General features: G+C 45.9%; 1 protein-coding gene across 3 annotated transcripts in view; it reads right to left on the reverse strand.

The window, feature by feature from the left end:
• The window catches only part of DYM (dymeclin), a 272781-nt gene extending 252720 nt beyond the window's left edge, over positions 1-20061 (reverse strand). For 2 of the 3 annotated variants that reach the window (XM_084781008.1, XM_084781006.1), the window contains exon 1: positions 19796-20061. The gene's annotated coding sequence lies outside the window, so the exon portion shown is untranslated. Of the gene's footprint in view, positions 1-19551; positions 19692-19795 lie in introns of those variants that run through there. The other variant, XM_084781007.1, reaches the window with a different exon arrangement.
• Positions 20062-20372: the final 311 nt, after the last annotated feature.

Consider the following 20372-nt stretch of genomic DNA (forward strand, 5'->3'; position numbering starts at 1 on the left):
AGTTCTTTTACAAGCCCACAGTCACCCCTACACAGCCCACAGTCATCCCTACCTACAGCCCAGTCACCCCTACCTACAGCCCAGTCACCCCTACCTATAGCCCACAGTCACCCTTACCTACAGCACAGTCACCCCTACCTACAGCACACAGTCACCCCTACCTAAAGTACACAGTCACCCCTACCTACAGCACACAGTCACCCCTACCTACAGGACAGTCACCCCTACCTATAGCACAGTCACCCCTACCTACAGGACATAGTCACCCCTACCTAAAGCACACAAGAACCCAACAAAAAAAGAAAACATCAGGCCAATTTCCCTTTTGAACATAGATGCCAAAGTTCTCAGTATAATACTTGCAAACTGAATCCAAGAGTGCATCAAAAAACAAAACAAAACTATGCACCATGATCAAGTATGCTGCATCCCAGAAATGCAGGGATTGTTCAACATAACACAAACAGGCTTCTTTCCTGGCTATAGAGCTCAATTTTGAGCCAGCCAAGGGATACCCTCCTGTGCTGCCTCTTGATGGTGAAGCACTAGGTCCAACAGAAGCTTCTCCAGGGATGTAAAAGCTAGCTCGGTGGTTTAGAGCCCTTACTGTTGCTCTTGAAGTCATCCCGGGTTCAACTCCCAGGATCCACATGGTGACTCACAATCATACCTAAGACTAGGTCCAGGGGATCCAACCCTGTCCCTGACCTCCTCAGACACCAGGCACAATGGTACACATACATACATACATACATACATACATACATACATACATACATTCATTCATACATACGTGCTACATGAAAAACACTCATACATAAAACACAAATCTTTAGGCCCACTATAAAGAGGCTAGACTAGAAGATGCCATGTAGCTCAAGCAGGCCTCAGCCTACAATCCTATCTTAGCCTCATAAATACTGGGATAGCAGGTGTGAAACACCGTGCATAGCTTCCAGTGGACTTCTGCATGTGTATTTTGGGGGTGGGTGCTTTCGTTTTGGAGGTTTTACTTGCATGTGGGTTTTTGTTTGGTTGGTTTTGGTTTTTTGAGACAGGGTTTCTCTTTGTAATAGCCCTGGCTATCCTGGAACTCTCTTTGTAGACCAGGCTGGCCTTGAACTCACAGAGTCCACCTACCTGTTATTTATTTTTTATGTGTGTAGCTGTTTTGCCTGCATGTATGTCTATGCTCCACATGCATGTAGTGCTCACAGAAGCCAGAAGAGGGAGTTGGACTCCCTGAACCCGGAGTTTAACAACGGAGCCATTTCTCCAGCCCCCTGTTGTTTGTTTGCATTTTAAAGACATTTTCTTCTGTAGTTCCAGCTGCCCTTAAACTTGCTATGTAGGCAAAGGTGGCTTTCAGCTGCTGGTCTTCCTATTTCTGTGCCCCAAGTGACAGGGTTTCAGGGGTGCACCACCACACCTAGCTTTCAAGCGGCCATTTCCACTTCCTTCCGTCCTTCATTATATCAGTGGCGTGGCTAGGCTGGTGACACGTAGAGGGAAGCACAGCAGAGTGGTGGCAACAGCTACTGCTGCAGTAACAAGACAGGCAGGCGGCCTAGAAGTGCAGAGAGCAGCTGGGCCAAAAACAGGGTGCAGAGAGGCTTCAGAGAGCCGACAGGAGATTATATGCCCCAGTCCACGGAAAGGTTTCACAGAGCTGCCAAGCCTGAAGATCAAGGGCCTGCAAGCTATACTGGCATCTCATAGGCTGAGGAGCCCCAGAGCTGTAGGAAGTGCAGCTACAGGGCAGAGATCTCAGGACCAGAGGCCTGCTCAAGAACCCTAAAACGATCCAATGCCACCTGCAGCTGCTGGCTGCTGCCACTCACAGCTGCTAGAGGTCAAGGACTATGATAGCTGCCAAGCACCAAGGCGACTGATGCATAAGGCTCAGAACAAGCATCCTTTGATCTAACTACCTGCAGCTTTAAGTGTCTGGCTTGAACTGGAGCAAAGGGCACTCAGTCTTCCAGGGTTAGGGTTAGAGTCGTAAGACCTCTGGGTCTGAGGCTAGCCCCCAAGGACACCACTGCCTGACAATAAATAAATCTTTTTTTAAAATTAAAAGAAAAAAAGAAAAGAAAAAGAAAAAAAAAAGCAGACTGTGCTCATTTGAATAGGAATGGCCCCACAGGCTCATATATTTGCTTGGTCATAGGGAATAGAGCTACTTGACAAGGACTAGGAGGTGTGGCCTTGTGGGAGTGGGTGTGGCCTTGTGGGAGGAAGTGTGTCACTGGAGGTGGGCTTTGGGGTTTCAAAAGCTAAAATCAGGCCCAGAGTCTCTCTCTTCTTGCTCCCTTCTGATGTAGAACATTCAGTTCCTCAGCAAGTAAAGGTAAACAATTTGTTTACAGTCAGCTATTCATCAGGGGACTATCCTAATTAGCTGTTAGCACTGTAGACCTAACACTAACATCCTGGATAAACACCTCCAAGAGTTTGTGGTCTGAAAACAGCCTGGAAGTGGTGGTGCACGCCAGCACTTGGGAGGCAGAGGCAGGCAGATCTCTGTGAGTTCGAGGCCAGCCTGGTCTACAAAGTGAGTCCAGGACAGCCAGGGCTACACAGAGAACCGCTGTCTTGAAAAAACAAAAGAAAAGAAAGAAAGGAGGGAAGAGAGAAAGAAAGGAAGGAAGGAAAGAAGGAAGAAGGAAAGAGAAAATGGCCTCCATAGACTCATAGGGAGTAGTGTTATTGGAGGTGTGGCCTTGTGGGAGGAAGCATCACTGGAGGGCGTGGGCTTTGAGGTCTCAGAAGCTCAAGCCTGGCCTAGCGGCTCACTGTCGCTTCCTGCTGCCTGCCTCTCCAGCACCATGCTTCCTGCCGTGATGATAACAGATGAAACCTCTCAAACTGTAAGCCAGTCCCAATTTAATGTTCCTTTATAAGAGGTGCTCTGGTCATGGTGTCTCTTCACAGCAAGAGAACACTGATTAAGACACAAACAAACAGGAGACCATGACAATTTGTTTACAGTCAGCTATTCATCAGGGGACTATCCTAATTAGCTGTTAGCACTGTAGACCTAACACTAACATTCTGGATAAACACCTCCAAGTGTGTGGATTAAAAACGATTGGTTAGGAAAGAATATTGGTATACTGGTATAATAATTTATGTCTGGGGCCGGGTGGTGGTGATGCACGCCTTTAATCCCAGCACTCAGGAGGCAGAGGCAGGCGGATCACTGTGAGTTCGAGGCCAGCCTGGTCTGCAAAGCGAGTCCAGGACAGTCAAGGCTACACAGAGAAACCCTGTCTCAAAAAAAACAAAAAGCAAAAAAAATGTATGTCTGGCTTTCCCTTGGTCTCTACTGACTGGATTTTGCTCCTGTAGGCTTTATTAAGTTAGAGAAGAAAATGATATCACACCAAGAGAGAGAAGACGCACTGCAGTTTGCATCAAATGGAACCCAACAGTGTTTCACTTTCACTTTCCCTGCGGTACCTTAAGGAAGCCCATGAACACCGCTGCAAATGTACTCATCTGTAGACTGCTTCCAAGGCACTCTAAAAGGCCGGGCTGTGGTCCCCAGCACTATCTAACACAAGCGTGGTAGTTGGGGCTGGAGAGATGGCTCAGCAGTTAAGAACACTGTCTGCTCTTCCAGAGGACCAGAGATCAATTCCCACAAGGCAGCTCACACCTGTTTGTAACAGCAGTTTCAAGGGACTCACATTCAGACATACATGCAGGGAAAACAGTAATGCACACAAAGTAATACTTAATAAGTTGTCTTAAAAAAGCAAGCCAGCATGGTGGTTCACAGCTGTACCCAGCACTGCATGAGGTAGGCACAGGAGAATAAGCCGTTCAAGATGAGGAGAAATGTAAGGCTAACCTGGGCTACACGAGATTCCGCTTCAAAAAAGGAATCGGTGATAACTGAGTTTATCAAGTATGTGAATACTTCATCTTCAAAAGAACAAACTTTCACTGAGAAATCTACCCTCTTATCCCGCCCCCGCCCCCGAGACAAGGCAACAATGGAAGAGAGCACCCCCAGAGAACCTTTCTCAATATACACGGTACGAACGCACAGTCTGAAGGGCGCACAGTGGGAAGTACGCCTGTCATCTGTTCACTAACCACTTAGTTTGTCAAGTCAGAGAAAAGTTTACCAGTTTCCTTTGAAGTAAAGGTCCTTTAATGTTCCATGTATATAGAAACATGTCTAACGTGCCCTGTTTACACTGTCCGTGGCCTGTGATATAAACCTCTTTACTTTGTTGTATATGAAGCACTTCATGCCTTTTCAAATGGTACAACAAACCAACGGATAAACTGAGTAACACTTATGCTGGTGGACATTTAGGGAGTTTACACATTTTTTGGATATTTCAATCATGTCTATCTTACATATGTACCAACTCACATTTACATCAGCAATGCACAGTTCCCCACTACAAATAGGTCAAAAAGAAAAGCTTTTCAGTATGTGTTTAATTTGTATGTCTTCTACTATGAATGAGGCCACATATATGTGTGTGTGTGTGTGTGTGTGTGTGTGTGTGCATGTATCCATACATATGTATATGTATATGGCTTATTTTATATTGACTTAACGAAAATAAATGCTATTTTTGAAATAGCCATGATACATCACAAAGATAAGCATAAAATAACTGCTCAGACCAGTTTGGTTAGCACTATGAATGAGTCTACAGAACACAGAGAAAATTAAGATGACCCACACCAAGCAAAGTCCAGGGCCTCCTCCCTACTCTCTACCTAGAAATACTATAAATGCTACTTCTTATTTTAGTGATTACACAGCCATGCTAATAAATAAATAAAAATAAAATAAAAGACTCATACGGGATGAAAAGCATCAAAAAATCTCTATAAAATAGAAAACTGGAGATGGGCACAAAAGAGAAGTGGAGTCCCAGAGCACTGCTGGCTCCAAGGGCCCCATGAGAGCCTGCAGACAGCGGCTCCAGCCAGGGAACTAAGCGTAGCTAAAGCAGCCCTGGACAGCTGCCCCTGGCCAGGGAGGACAGCAAAGTTCCACTGCCTGTCCCTGTCACGCCCCCTTCACGAGGGTGAAAGCAATGCCCACAGCAGCCGGGTGTCGGGAGGAACAAGGCAAGCAATGAAGATAACAGAGTCGTCTGCCTCTTTGGGTGGCCTAGCCAGAGCAGAGCCAGGAGCTGGCCCTAGAGGTACAAATAAGGGAGAGGCGGCGCCTTGACCAGCTCAGCTACCGCCCAGGCCCAGATCCACGGCTCTGAACTGATCCCACCCTATTGGCAAACAGTTGGACACATGAAAGGCCAGTGCTGCTGATCCAAGCTGCAGGATCTCCATGACACAGGGCAACAGCAGGATAACTAGAAGGTGGCTGGTGAGGACCCATCATTGATGGTGTCATGACCAGAGATCTCAAACCAGACCAAGGACTCACTCAAGTGAAGATGTTTGGACAGATTATATTCTGTGGGATACACTATGACATATTACAGCTTCCATAATGATATGTGCTCTATGCTTTGCTGTTGTTTGTTTGTTTGCTTGCTTTCTGTGTTTTATTTGGGGGGCAAGTTTGCAAGGTCAAAGGGCAGATGTGAGGGGATGGAGAAATGAGCTAGACTAGGTACATGATAAGAAACTCACAAAGAATTAATAAAAAGTAAAAAAAATAAAAAAAGAAAAAAGAAAAAAAAGATACCCTGCCTCTGCAGAAAGTTCTACCTGCTCGCTCCCTATCCCATGACTGCAAAGTGAAAAACTGAGTCCCATTGGCATCTCCTCTGGCATGACCAATGCCAGGAATTCCAAACACACACACACATTAACACTCACACATGCACACAATAACACTTATGCACACATGAACACTCACCACATGCACACATACACGTGATCACTTGCTTCCATTTTTACTGGAAGCCCCAAGCCCTCACTGAGGAGAAACAAAGATAGAACTTGAAAATCTCCAACATTCGGCCACCAGCAGAGGCCCAGCGCCCTCTTCTCTCTAGGCACCAAAGACTTTAGATTTCAGCTCTTCCTAAAAATTTAATAGTAATTTATTCCATCTTCTGGTTTCACCAATGGCTTCCACACTATTGATACTTTCACTTTTCTCCTTCTAGTGCCACACTGACCAGAAGGCCACTTCTGTGGACATCCCTAACTTAAGACTATATATTTTCTATGCCCCACAAGCATGCCTGGTACTCAGAGGTCAGGAGAGCAGGTGAATGTCCTGGGACTAGGGTTACAGACAGGAGTGAGCCACCATACAGAAGCGAAGCCAGAGCCTCGGCAAGAGCAACACGTGCTCTGAACCACTGAGCCGTCTCTGCAGTCCCACCTCAGCTTTCCTAAATTCAAGGATAGTATCTCCAGAAGGTGTAAGGCACGAGGAAGTGTTGGTAACGGTGCCGTACAGAGGCCTGTGACTGAAGGAGAGGCACGCTGTCCCTGTGGCTTGCGCACTCAGCTGTCAAAGGAGCTACTTCCGTGCATGGAGTGAAGAACGCCATCTCCACACACACAGGACTGATTCCATCTCCTCCCACACACTTTCCTATCGCCGCCTCACCCCTCCCCTCAAGCTCTCATTATGTAAAAGAGGGCTTGAAATGGCATCTCTCTAAGTTACGTAACATGAGAATCAGGCCTTTTCTTTTTTTGTCTCATCCCTATTAACCTCCAGCACACTGCTAAAGAGAAAGTACTCAAAGATGCTTGCTGAAACAGGCATGGTCCGAGGTAATAAACACATGAAAAGATCTTCATCCTAACTAGGAGTAAAATATGCTATTCCAAACAGCAAAGTAGGGCCGGAAAGATGACTAAAAATGGCCCCACAGGCTCACACATTTGATGCTTAGTCACCTGAGAGTAGCACTATTTGAAAGGATTAGGAGGATGTGTGTCACTGAGAGGTGGCTTTGAGGTTTCAAAAGCCCATGGCAGGCTCAGTCGTCTCTCTGTGTCTGCCCTGGACAGCGAACTCTCAGCTACTTCTCCAGCTCCACGTCTGCATGCACGCAATCATGCTCCCTACCTGAGGAGAATAGACCAACTTCTGCCCACAATTAAGTGCCTTGTTTTCTAAGAACTGCCTTGGTCATGGTGTCTCTTCACATCAACAGTGACTAAGACACATCCTAAATAACTCAAGCAAAAACCAACAATGAGGGAAACCAACAAGAGAAGGATTCTATCGATACAGATGAGCATGCCAGTTCTTACAGGGATACTTAGAGCTTGCCCTAAGAAATATAACGACCCCAAAGTGCTTACTGTTAAAGACCAGGACTAGGGCCCAGCAACATGGGACCTAGTAAAGGTGCCGCCACCAGGCCTGAGCGTCATCCCTAGGAACCACATGGTGCAAGGAGAGAACTGACTCTCCCTATGCTGTCCTCTAACAGCCAGAGCTGCACAGTGGCATCTGCATCCCGTATGCACAAACATACAACAATGAAGAAGTAAAATTGCATTCTAGTTTTTTTTAATAGTGGCGGAGCCAGGCGTGGTGGCGCACGCCTTTAATCCCAGCACTCGGGAGGCAGGGGCAGGCGGATCACTCTTTGTTCGAGGCCAGCCTGGTCTACAAAGAGGGTCCAGGACAGCCAAGGCTACACAGAAAAACTTTTGTCTGGGGGGGGGAGGGGGGGAACCAGACCTTGGAGACAGGGGTAGATCTCTGAGTTCCAGGCCATCCATGGCTACATAGTGACACGCTATCTCAAGGAAGAAGAAAAAGAAGAGGAGGAGGAAGAAGGAAGGAAGGAAGGAAGGAAGGAAGGAAGGAAGGAAGGAAGGACAGACGACAAATGACCTGACAGTCTGTTGGGCTGGGAAAGACTTTTTATTCTGTCCTTCTGTTTGATTTCCTCCCACATTAAGCATCCTGTTGTTATATTTTAAATAGAAGGTAAGTCAAATGTTCTCTGTCTACTCTCCTTCTGGGACCCAACATGCTCCACCTGTCTGCTAGTGTCTCTAAGTGAGTAACTCAGGGTTCCATACTTAGTCTTGACTTCTCAGTCAAAACTCAACCATAAATCTTTACTTAATGGGCATTTTGATATGACGTCTGGCTCTCATCTTAAATATCAACATTAAATTCAGCACTGTACCCCAAAGTAAGAAACCACTTCAAAAATAAGTATTTCTGCCAATGCCATCATATTATTTCATTTATATAGCCAAGCATTCACTCAAGAATCAAATGCTATGTGTGAAACCAGGTCTCCGCCACTAATGAATCAAATGGTGAACGATAATATGCCACTAGATTAGGGTAAAAAACTATACTGGAGTTATTTCTACCCAAGAAACTATGAAAATATGAAAGAATTTGAGATTAAAGGAACTGGGCACCTTCTTTCTTTCTTTTTTTCTTTTTAGTTTTTGTTTTGTTCTTTTTTTTTTCTTCAAGACACAATTTCCCTCTGTAGCCTTGGCTGTCCTGGACTTGCTTTGTAGATCAGGCTGGCCTTGAACTCACAGAGATATGCCTGCTTTTGCCTCCCAGAGTGCTGGGATTACAGGTCTCAGCCACTGCACCAGGCTGGAACTGGATACTTTCATTTAGTCAATTTATTTAATTTCTTAATTACTTTAGTTATTTATGATTTTGAGGCAAAGAGATAGATAGCTAAGTGATTAAAAGCACTTCCTGCTCTTGAAGAGAGCACAGGTTTGGTTCCCAGCAGTCACAGCAAGCAGCTCACAACCACCTGCACCTTCCGTTCCAGGGGATACAGTGTCCAGTGTGAGCCTCCATCAGCACTTGCATGCACATGGGCACATTCACTTACTCAGACACACACACACATGTGAAGTAAATGGTTTTGGTTGGTTGGTTGGTTTTTCGAGACAGGGTTTCTTCTCTATGTTATCTTGGCTGTCCTGGACTCGTATTGTAGACCAGGCTGGCCTCGAACTCAGAGATCTGCCTGCCTCTAACTCCCAAGTGCTGGGATTAGAGGTGTGCGCCACCACACCCGGCTGAAATAAATGTTTTTAAATATAAATATATTTTGTGTGTGTGCATGTGTGGGAAAGGACATGTGCTATGAAGATGTGTGAAGGTCAGAGGGCAACTTGAGGGTGTTGGTTCTCATCTTCAACAAACACCATTTACACCCAAGAGACTTTAAAAGAGAAACCTCAGAGTTGAGCCAGGTGGCTGGAGAAATGGATAATGGTCACTAAGCAAAGAACATGTCAAATGTCACTGACACCAAGGGTTGGTGGAGTAATGGAAAATTCTTTGAAAGACTGCTCCAAGTGCTATGTTAAGTAGAGTGAGGTGCTCCACCCAGCGAATGAAAGCAATGAAAATATAAAGATGTAGGCCAACAAAGATGAGAGCAAGAAGACCGTACTTTAACTGCACAGCTGAGGAAACCCCACCTGAGTGCCTGGCAGAGGGGACACCAACATGAAGCAAGCAACCCCCTCCCCATGGAACCCTGAGAAGATTACAGAAATGATGACAGGAAGCACGCGTGCACGCGGGTGTGGGGCTGCTGGTGCCATGGGAACAGAGGCTGACTGCAAGGACGGGGACCCTAAGACCAAACAGGAAGGAAATGGGGTAAAGGAGAAAGGCAGGATACAGCCTGCTTGTGCACAGTTACACAACAGCTTTCCCGGCCTCCAGGAGGGGCTGAAAGACTCACCTCGTGAGAGTCTAAACGGCAACCCAGGACCCGAGGACCTTAGGAGTCTTTCCTCCAGCACACCTGAACAACTGCTTACCCTTACAGCAATGCCCACCAGTCAGCAAAACCACACACACGAAGAACTTCCAGTGAGTGCGTGTGCGCTCGAGTTGTCTCAGTCTTAAAATAGAAAAGAACAGCCCAAACAAATGAGGAAAAGGAGTCATAGGAAACATATCAATCAGAAAGAAAAAAATTTTGTTTTGTTTTGTTTTTCGAGACTTGGTTTCTCTACATAGCCCTGGTTGTAGCTTTGGCTCTGTGGACCAGGCTTGGCCTTGAACTCAGAAGATTCATCTGCCTCTGCCTCCAGAGTGCCTGGGTTAAAGGTGTGTGCCACCACCGCTACGCCCCACTCCCAACTCTGAGAGAAAATGTCATATTTAAATCAATATGCTCCAAGACCTAATGATGCTAAAGAATCGCAGTAACGACAGGGAACTGTTATATAGCACCTACTGTGTCCCTTAGACCCTATGCTGCACTTCACACACACTCATGTACTCTTTAACAATGAGCGAGGTAGGACTGACTCACTGCCTACCTTTCAAGGGTGGCAGGCAAACTGTGGTGTTAGGGTCAAATCTAGCCAGCAGTAATTTGTTACATTTTTAAGTGGCTACTGAGATCTAATGACTACTTTTATGACCTGAAGTTAAAATCTCTGTGTCCGTAGTAAAGTCTTATAGCACTGCCATGGTCCTTTGCTTACAGTGCTTTTCCTGATGCCCACATGCAACACCCTGGCCATTCCTCCTGATACTCAACATGGCACAAATGTGTGTGATGCACCCCAGGTCCAGGTGTGAGGGGCTTACACCTACACGCTCAGAACATGGGACACTGAGGCATATGGTCTGATGCAAATGTAAAGCCAGCCTGGACATACTAAACCCCTGACTGGTCTGGCTAGAGAATGAGACTATTACACACACAGACACACACACACACACACACACACACACACACACACACACACCATACAGCTTTTCAAGCACTTTTGGATGTTTTATTTTTGTTATCTTTAGCTACGTATGTGTGTGTACATGCACGTGTGTGGGTGTGTATACACACGTGTGTGGGTGTGTGCACATGATTGCAGGTGCCTGCGGAGGCCAGAGCTGTGAGAACTTCTGGAGCTGCGGGTGCTGGGAACTGAGCTGAGTCCTCTGCAGAGCAGTACAGGTGCTTAAGGATGAGCCAGAGCTCAAGCCCCTTCCCTTTTTCACTTTTACTTACGTGCACTGTGTAGGTGCGTGTATGTCATGTGTGTGTGCAGCTGCCCTTAGCGGTCCCAGGTGTCAGATTCCCTTGGAACTGGAGCTACAGGCACCTGTGAGCTGCCCAATATGGGTACTAGGATCTGAACTTGGGTCCTCAAGAAGATACAGAAGTGGCCAGGTGTGGTGGCGCACACCTTTAACCCCAGCACTCAGCAGGCAGAGGCAGGTGGACCTCTGTGAGTTCAAGGGCAGCTTGGTCTACAGAGTGAGCTCCAAGTCAGCCAGGGCTACACAGTGAGACCCTGTCTCAGAAGAAAATACAAGAGCTAGAAGAGTTCTTGAAGGCTGAGCTGTCCTTCCGCGTCTTTTATCTTACGTAATGCCAGGGTTTTGTTTAGTGTTATCAACAGCGTAGCTGGAGCAGACAACAGTCTAGGAAGCACTGCCGGACTGAGCCTGAGAGCATTCATCCTAACACCCAACCTGCACTGCCACACAGCGCTCAGCAGGGGCCGCAAGGATCGGAAAACCACATTTCAAACTCAGCATCTCCTCATAACACAATGACTCCCCAAAAATAACCAGGAAAATGAGGCCACAACCAAATTAGATTTCAGAATGGTTCATCTGAAAACCAAGCAAAGGAAGGCATTAATAAGTGCTGAGTCAACTAAAGTGTTACTGGGTTACAGAAGGCAGGAACTGTGTCCAGAGGAAAATTTAATAAAGTGAAAACAGTTACTCAAAAAACTCTGTGTAGAATAATGATAGCTCTGAGTATTAAAAAAAAAAAAATACAGGAAAATATTAACTCGGGGGTCAGTGAGATGGCTCAGTGGGGAAAGGTGCTCTCCACTAAGCCGGATGGCCTGAGTTCGATCCCTGGAACCCATATGGTGAGGAGAACTGATTCTTGCAAGCTGTCCTGCCCTACACACACACACACACACACACACACACACACACACACACACACAAATAAATAAATAAATAAAAGTAACGGAAAGAGGGAGACAACCTGCCATAGAACCTGTAAGGATGTGTAACAGCTGACAGTGGTAGACATGAATAGATCAAAAAGATGCATAACTGGACAGATTTACAAACCCTGAGGAAAGGCCAAGTCTCCAGAGGCTTGATACCATGGCCTCATGAATTCAGTCTAGCATTAGAAGACCCAAAGTGGTTTCTTTATAGAAACTCCTATCAATATACAGTCATCACATCAACCTAGCCCACAATACTAACAATTCTTTACTACCAATAATAATAAAAATAAAATAATAATAATAATGGTCTTGGAAGATGGCTCAGTGGTAAAGAACACTTGTTCTTGCAGAGGAACGCAGTTCAGTTCCCAGCACCCGCAACTGTGGTAGCTCACAACTGCCCACAACTCCAGTTCAAGGGAACAGAACACCTCTTTTGATCTTTGTGGGCACCAGGCACACACATGATGCACAGACATACCTGCAAGCAAAACACACGCATACATAAAATAAATATTTAAAAAAATGTTCACATGAAAATAATAAAAGTTCTTTTTTCTTTTTTGAAAGTAGAGTCTCAGTATGCCAGACTAACCCTGAATTCAATACTTAACTAATTCAGCTGGCTTTAAACTTACGGCAATACTCCTACCTCAGCCTCCTAAGCACCATCATGCCTACCTTAAAACAAACAAACAAACAACAACAATTATCCTTAAGACAGGGTCTCACAATGCCAAGCTGGGCTTACACTTGCTATGCAGGCAAGGATGGCCTTGAACTTCTTCTGGCCATGCTGACTCTACATCTCAAGTGTTGGGATGACAGAGCACTGGTGACAGAATGCAGCACCTCCTGTATGCTAGGCAAACACTGTATCAACTCTACATCCCCAACTCCTACTGCTGCATTTTACATTTCAATAAAGACTCAGAGAAATTTCTTCTCTCATTAAAGATGTACCCATATAGTGTCTTTCCATTTAACTTGCAGCTCACAAACACTAAAATATTTACAATCTGGTCCCTTTCTTCAAAATACTTACCAATTCTTGGGCCTAAAAAAATAGTACACTAAAGCAAAAATTGCTTAATTAATTTACCTAAAATTATAGAACCATAAAGTGGCAAACCAGGTGTCAAAGCCAAGCAGGTAAGGTGTAAAAGGCATTCTCTTTTACTGCCGTTTCCATCACATTGTAACTACAACACACTGTTTCACGAACCAAGAACAAGATGTCATCAAAAATGAAAATATTCAAGTCCAAGGAAGATGGCTCATCAGTAAGATGTCTGCATTGAAGGCAGATTCCCTGTACTTGTGTGAAAAGTCAAAGGCAAGGATGTATGTTTTATAATTCCAGTGCTGTGAGACAGACAGGTGGTCCTTGGAGTCGACTGGCCAAGCAGTCTAGCTCCAGGCTTAGTGAGAGACACTGTGGCAAAAAGTATGAAGGAAACTGATTGAGGAAGAGAGCCAACATTGACCACTGGCCTCCACGTACACACAGTACACACAGGCAAACACAGGCACATGCAGACAGAGGAGTAATCAAAGAATAAGAAAAAAATCAAGAGAAACCCTGTGGTTTAAAAAAAAAAAAATCAACAGTAAGTAAAAAAGTTAAGGCCAAAAAAAAAAGTTAAGGCCAAGAAACTCCATAATCAAGAAAGAAAGAAATGGAAAACAGAAGGCAAATAAATAAACACAAACACCTTGGACAAACTTAGAGGGTTTTAACTCTCTAAGTAATAGGATATTATTATAATAAGGTCACACTATCAATTCTCAGCTGCAAAGACTGTCAAACTTGTTACCTTCTGCAATATTAAGCACTATGAAGACTCTGGAACAAGCCGACAAAGAGAAACAAATTTTAGAGACTGAAGCAGCAGCAGCAGCTTTGTGCACCACGAGACAAGCAATCCCGGGCCTGAGCCCCAGCTCCTTGCAAGGATTTGTAAGTGACTTCATGGAAAACTAAGCAAACTGGGGGCACCACTGATGCAGGGAACTACTTGCTAGTGCGTACAGTCTGTGAAGATAATGTAAACCCGAAACTCAGCAGGAACCAAGAAAGACTAGAAGAGCGCCTCCTCCCCCTCTGCAGAGGTTCACACCTGTGCTCAAAAGTCAACAAATCAGAGAATGGCGTTCTGTTAGTAATCCGTCTTCTAGTTAGTATTATTTTCTTTTTGTTTTGTTGCTGTTTTTGTTGTTCGTTTGTCTTCTGTTTTGTTTTGCAAACAGGGTTTCTCTGTGTAGCCTTGGCTGTCCTCAAACTCAGAGATTCTCCTGCTTCTGCCTCCCAGAGTGCTGGGATTACAGGTGCGTGCCACCACACCTGGCTTTAGTATTATTTTCTTTCTTTCTTTCTTTCTTTCTTTCTTTCTTTCTTTCTTTCATTCATTCAAGACAGGGTTTCTCTGTGTAGCCTTGTCTATCCTGGACTTGCTTTGTGGACCAGGCTGGCCTTGAACTCACATCGATCTGCCTGCCTCTGCCTCCCAGTGCTGGGATTACAGGTGGGTGCCACCATGCTCAGCTTGAGTATTATTTTCTAACAAGGCATAAGCATTACTTTAATTAGAAACAGCTAACTTTTAAATAAATTGGAGAAAACTGTGTTTACTATTTCATAATCACTGATCAAAGAGAGAGAGAGAGAGAGAGAGAGAGAGAACAGACCTGGGAAACCAAGCAAAGCACCCAAGACCCATCATAATATACTTCAATAAACACAAAGGTATATTCAACAAACATCTGTGTGCCCACTATGTGGCTAGGAATAAAGCCAGAGACCAAGGTTAAAACTATCAAGAGTAGAATGTTTTGGGCTGGAAAGGTGGCTGAGCACTAAGAGCATTTACTGCTTTTGCAGAGGACCTGCGTCCAGTTTCCTGTGCCCACACGGCAGCTCACAACTCGCTGTAACTCCAGCTCCAGGGGATCCGACACCCTCTTCTAGCCTTCCTAAGCACCCGACACCCACATGGTAGAGATATATTTATGCAGGAAAACACTCACACACATACAAATAGATAGTTTTTTTTTTTTAAGAAACTGGTTTGAAAAATAACATGGACTACATTTAGTCTAGTACGACATTCAGATACATCACAAGAAGCTAATGACAATGCCTAACACACTGGCACATGTCTACTGAAAACCCGGCAAGCCAATGACAATGCCTAACACACTGGCACATGCCTACTGAAAACCCGGCAAGCCAGAGCCTGAGGCAGGAGGCTTAGCACTTCCAAATCCTTTCTCAAAAGAAAGTAAATTATAATATGGAAACAATTTGAAATTGTGATCATATGTTTTTCACCCCTGTAACAAAATATCTCGGGTAATTACCTTCAAAAGAATGCCAGGCAGTGGTGGTGCACACCTTTAATCCCAGCACTCAGGAGGCAGAAGAAGGCAGATCCCTGTGAGTTCGAGGCCAGCCTGGCCTGCAAAGCGAGTCCAGGACAGCCAGAGCTACATAGAGAAGCCCTGTCTCAAAAAATAAAACAAAAAACAGAAAAACAAAACAAAACAAAAAATAAGTGGAGCCCGGTAGAGTGGTGCATGCCTTTAATTCCAGTGCTTAGGAGCCAGAGGCCTGTGGATCTCTGACTTTGAGGCCAGCCTGGTCTACAGAGTGAGTTCCAGGACCACACCACACAGCCAGGACTGAAAGAAAAAGAAAGAGGGGGGGAGGGGAGGGGAGGAAAGGGGAGGGGAGGAAAGAAGAGAGGGAGAGAAGGGAGGGAGAGGTGAAGAGGAGAGGAGGGAGGGAGGGAAAAATGGAGGGAGGGAGGGAGGAAAAAGAGAAAAACAGGTGGGGCACTCAAGGACCAAAGAGTTCAGCAAGGTTGTGCAGGGGAGAACCAAAGTGAAGCTTTAAGGAGCCAAAGCAAGACCCAGGAGTGGTGGCTCACACCTTTCAATCCCAGCACTCAAGAAGCTGGGGCAGGTGGATGCTGTAAGTTGGAGACAAACTTGGTCTACACAGGAGGCAGAGGCAGGAGAATCTCTGTGAATTCAAGGCCAGGCTAGTCTACATAGCCAAATCAGGCCGGTCAGGGCTACTCAGTAAGACTGTCTCAAAAAACATTTAATTTAATTTAATTTATATGTTTTGCAAAGACTTCAAAGTCTAAAAGAAAAAAAAAGAATAAGCCTGTATATTTATTTATTTATTTATTTATTTCAAATCATGTAGGTTAGTCTAGATATAAATACCATGGAGATAATATGCAAACCATTTACCAGCACAACATTAAGTTCTGCAAATCAACCTCTGCTTTAAAGATAAAAAATTACTAGGGAAATTAAGCTTGAAGACAAGATGAGATATTCATAATTGCTAAAAGACGCTGAGACACACCATTGCCAAAGAGCCAAGCACTTCACACCCGAGCACAGGCAGACTTCCACAGCTCACTAGCAATGTGACGCGGGACAGCAGGCCAGAGGATTTCCACAGATCCTTTCCACTTCTGTCCCAGGAAGGAGAGGAGCAACTGCCACCTTGTCACTCTGCCTTCTGGCCCACAGCACTCACCCAAGTACAGCTGAGTCATAGTACAGAGAAGGAACCTCAAGTCCAAACCCCGCCACTCAGTCTGACTGCAAATCTTCTCTCACCCTCCAAGCACCTCCTTTTCCTGATGGTTTGGAGGTGTCTCGGACAATCCTAGTCTTCTCACCAAGTATCTATCTGTACGCAAGTGTGTATGGGTATTTACATGTGAGTGTATGTATGCGAGTGTGTGTTCTGATTACAAGTATCTAACATTTTAAAAACATGAATAGAAAGAGACCAAAACGAATAGCCTGGGCTATGCAGTCAGTCCCTGCTAAGGAAGGGCAGGGGAGGGGAGGGAGAGGAGGGAGAGGAGGGAGAGGAGGGAGGGGAGGGAGGGGAGGGAGAGGAGGGAGGGGAGGGGAAGGGGAAAACCTCACAGGGTTGCTTTATGCTTACTCACTTTGAGAGCTCTCATTTTCCAAAGTGACACTGCAAGTGCCACAGGCAGGTCTCAGTACTTGCTTACAGTCACCAACAGCCCCTCACCTGCAGCCCTGACTAAAGAAGGACGGTGTTCTCCTTGCATTCATAACAAAGGAAATCACCTAAGGCAAAATAGTCCAAAGCAAGCCGCCGTCTAACAGGCTCCGAAGCGTTCGCATTTCATCTGCGTGACTGAAGATTATGTTACCTCCAAAAGGGACGACCACAAAAGCCACACATGGTGGCCAAAGGCTGTAATCCAGTACTATGGAGGCTCAGGCACTTCAAGGGAAGTAGAGAGACTTTCAGAGATGTGACTGATTTAAGGACAAAAAAAGTGGGGGCAGGAGAGATGCTTCATCACTAAAGCACTTGCCACACAAACAGGACCTGACCTCAGACCCCAGAACTCATGTAAAAAATCAACAGTAACAACAACAACAATCTTTTTTTAAAAAACAAGAACACTATGAGATTATCCTGGATTATCTGTATGAAAGCGATCCAATTACACGGATCCTTAGAAGTGGGAGATGCCTGTAACCCCAGCACTCAGGAGGCACAGGCAGGTAGAACTACAGAGTAAGTTCCAAGACAGCCACAGATACACAGAGAAACCCTGTCTCAAAAAAAAAAAAAAAAAAAAAAGCTGGGTCTGTGGCACATGCCTGTAATCCCAGCACTCAGGGAGGTAGATGTATGTGAGTTTGAGGCAAACCTGGTCTACAAAGTGAGTCCAGGACAGCCAAGGCTACACAGAGAAACCCTGTCTCAATAAAACAAAGCAAAATTATTATCATTATAAAAAATAAAACAACAACAAAGGATAGTCAATTGTGACATATTTTACTGTTTTGTACAGAATGAGACATACTCACTTTTAAAGTGAAGATTAACAGGAGCTACTAGGAAAGCAGGAGACACTATATGCTTGTTTTTTGTTTGTTTGTTTGTTTTGTTTTGTTTTTTAAGGGAATAAGAGAGAGTTTATTCTGAAACCATTTTGAGTGACCAAGGCCTGGGAACACAGAATCATGTTACCCCAAATTCCATATTCCAATGTGGAATGACACTATGTATCTCATCAAGTGAAACACGGATGTTGGAGCTGCTTGGGGGGGGGGGGGGAGCTTCTGTCCATCAGACAGAGGAGAGCAGTAATGCAGTTCTTGCCCCGCGCAGCCCAGTGCTCCCTTGCAGTGCACTCCAACTGCTCCTCCACAAAGATAAACTCTAAAAGGATGCCAACCTGTGAACATAAAGTCCTTATAGCTGTTGATGAAGACACTGAGAAGCTAATGCTGTAAGCACGCATGGTTTTGTATGGATATACTGAAATGCTACACAGAGGATTACTTTAAGGTAACCATGAGGGAGAACAGGCATGAGCACACTGTTAGGGCTGGTGACAGTATGTGACAATACATTACCTCAGCCCAATATTTGTTCTTTCTGTTTTGTTTTGTTTTGTTTCTCCTTCCTCCTGGTGCGGAGGATCTTGTGCTTGCAAGACAAGGATTCTACTGACTATGCCTCTGGTGGTTCTCAACCTGTGGGTCTCGACCCCTTTAGGATTCATCTAAGACCATCGGAGAATACAGATTATTTACAGTCTGACTCTTAACAGTAGCAAAATTACAGTGATGAAGTAGCAACAAAAATAATTTTATGGATGGCATTCATCACAACATGAGGAACTCTATTAAAGGGTCGCAGCATTAGGAAGGTTGAGAACAACTGCTCTAGCCTGTCTTGACCAGACCAAACAATAGTGTATTCTAACACAGAACTTTGTTTGTTTGTTTGTTTGAGACAGGGTTTCTCTATGTAGCCCTGACTGTCCTAGAACTCACTCTGTAGACCAGGCTGGCTTGGAACTCACAACTATTTACTAACTTTAGGAGCTTACCCGATACCCCAGCCTCTAAAAGGCCAGTCCTTCATTTTTCAGATGGGGATAGTCACCCTTGCCTACTTTCTCTGAGTTGTCCAGAGCAGAACAGTCATCCTAGAAACCCACGAACTTCATCCTCTGCAGCTACCACTCACCTATTTCTACACACTGTCTTCCTCAACCGAGCCCTCAACTCGGGCAAAAATCTGCTTCTGGTAAGGCTACACTGCTCCTCACCAGATCCACTCCCGTTTTCTCATCTTCCTGCCCAGCATCTTCTCTCTAGACCTTCAAGGAGCCCACTTCCTCTGTACCCAGTCAGTGTCTGCCAGCCCTGTTACAACCATCCCCTCGCTGCTGTTCAGTACTTTTCTTTCACCTGCTTTATCACTTCACTTCCCTTAAACCCCACCGTGACCCCTTTTCACCCGACAGCTAACACCCAATGACTCAAGCAAATCCACCAAGGCAGAAAATAGACTGATGGTTGCAGGGCGTGAAGGGTTAGGAGCGGCTGCTAATGGGTACAGCTCTTTCCAGGAGATAAAATGTTGAGGGACTGCTGTAAGGCGGCGCGATCATGTGAACAAACCAAAAGCTACTGAGCTGTACTTCAGTGGTACTTCCAACACATTTATAGTTTAGAATGATATCGCAATAAAAACGTGTATGTCAGACACGCAACACACTACTCCTCGCCCTGCCCATCACACGCCCATTTATTTGTCCAGCCAACCTCGACTGTCCGGAGTGTCCGGAAGCTCCAGCCGTCCGGGCAACCCCTAAATCCCGGCAGCCCGGCCAGGGGTCCAGTTCACTTGGTTCTGCACACCCGAGCGCCGAGGGGGCGGACGGACGCGGCCCTCCGGGCTCGGCGCAGCCCCAGGCGGCCCAACCTTCCCGGACCGCAGCTCTGGGGCGCGCGGCTGGTCACCTCCAGCTCAGACCCCGCGGGGCGGTGCCGCGCCGGGGAAGCCCACCTGTGTCAGCGGTGCGGACTCCCCTTCCAGCCCCGGCAGGCAGGCAGCAAGGAAGCGGGAGAGCGGACGCACAGAGGCTCGGGTGTGCGCGCCGGCTCAGGCCTCCATGGTTCCGCCGCTCGGCGGCTCCGACTCCGGCTGGCTCCGACCCCAGCGGTGTCAGTACGGAAGACGCGGGGGCTGGGATTTGAAGAGGGAAGCAGCAGAGGACGCGGCTAGGGACCGAACGGCCGGGCGCGCGCCAGCAGCGGGCGGTCCCGTGGCACGCCGAGAGCGCAGGATTCTGGGAAATGTAGTCCTCCTGGCGTTTCATCCTCCTAGCGTCTCCCGGGCAACCATATAGCCACGTGGCAAAGTGTAGCCGCCACAGACTCCAGGCTCCTGGGACTGACAGTGCCTGTACTGTTAACTTAGTTGAGATTAAGGCGCTTGTTAATTCCTGCTGGATAATCACACCAATGTCGAACAAATCTTTTGTGGAGATGTGAAGGATTGAAAAAATATTTTTAACAGAAATATCTACTAGATCCTTCAGCAATATAATCAAGACGAGTTTCACTAGAAAGAGAATCAATAT

Source organism: Acomys minous (assembly GCF_964271855.1).
Source record: "Acomys minous genome assembly, chromosome: 4".
NCBI lineage: Eukaryota > Metazoa > Chordata > Mammalia > Rodentia > Muridae > Acomys > Acomys minous.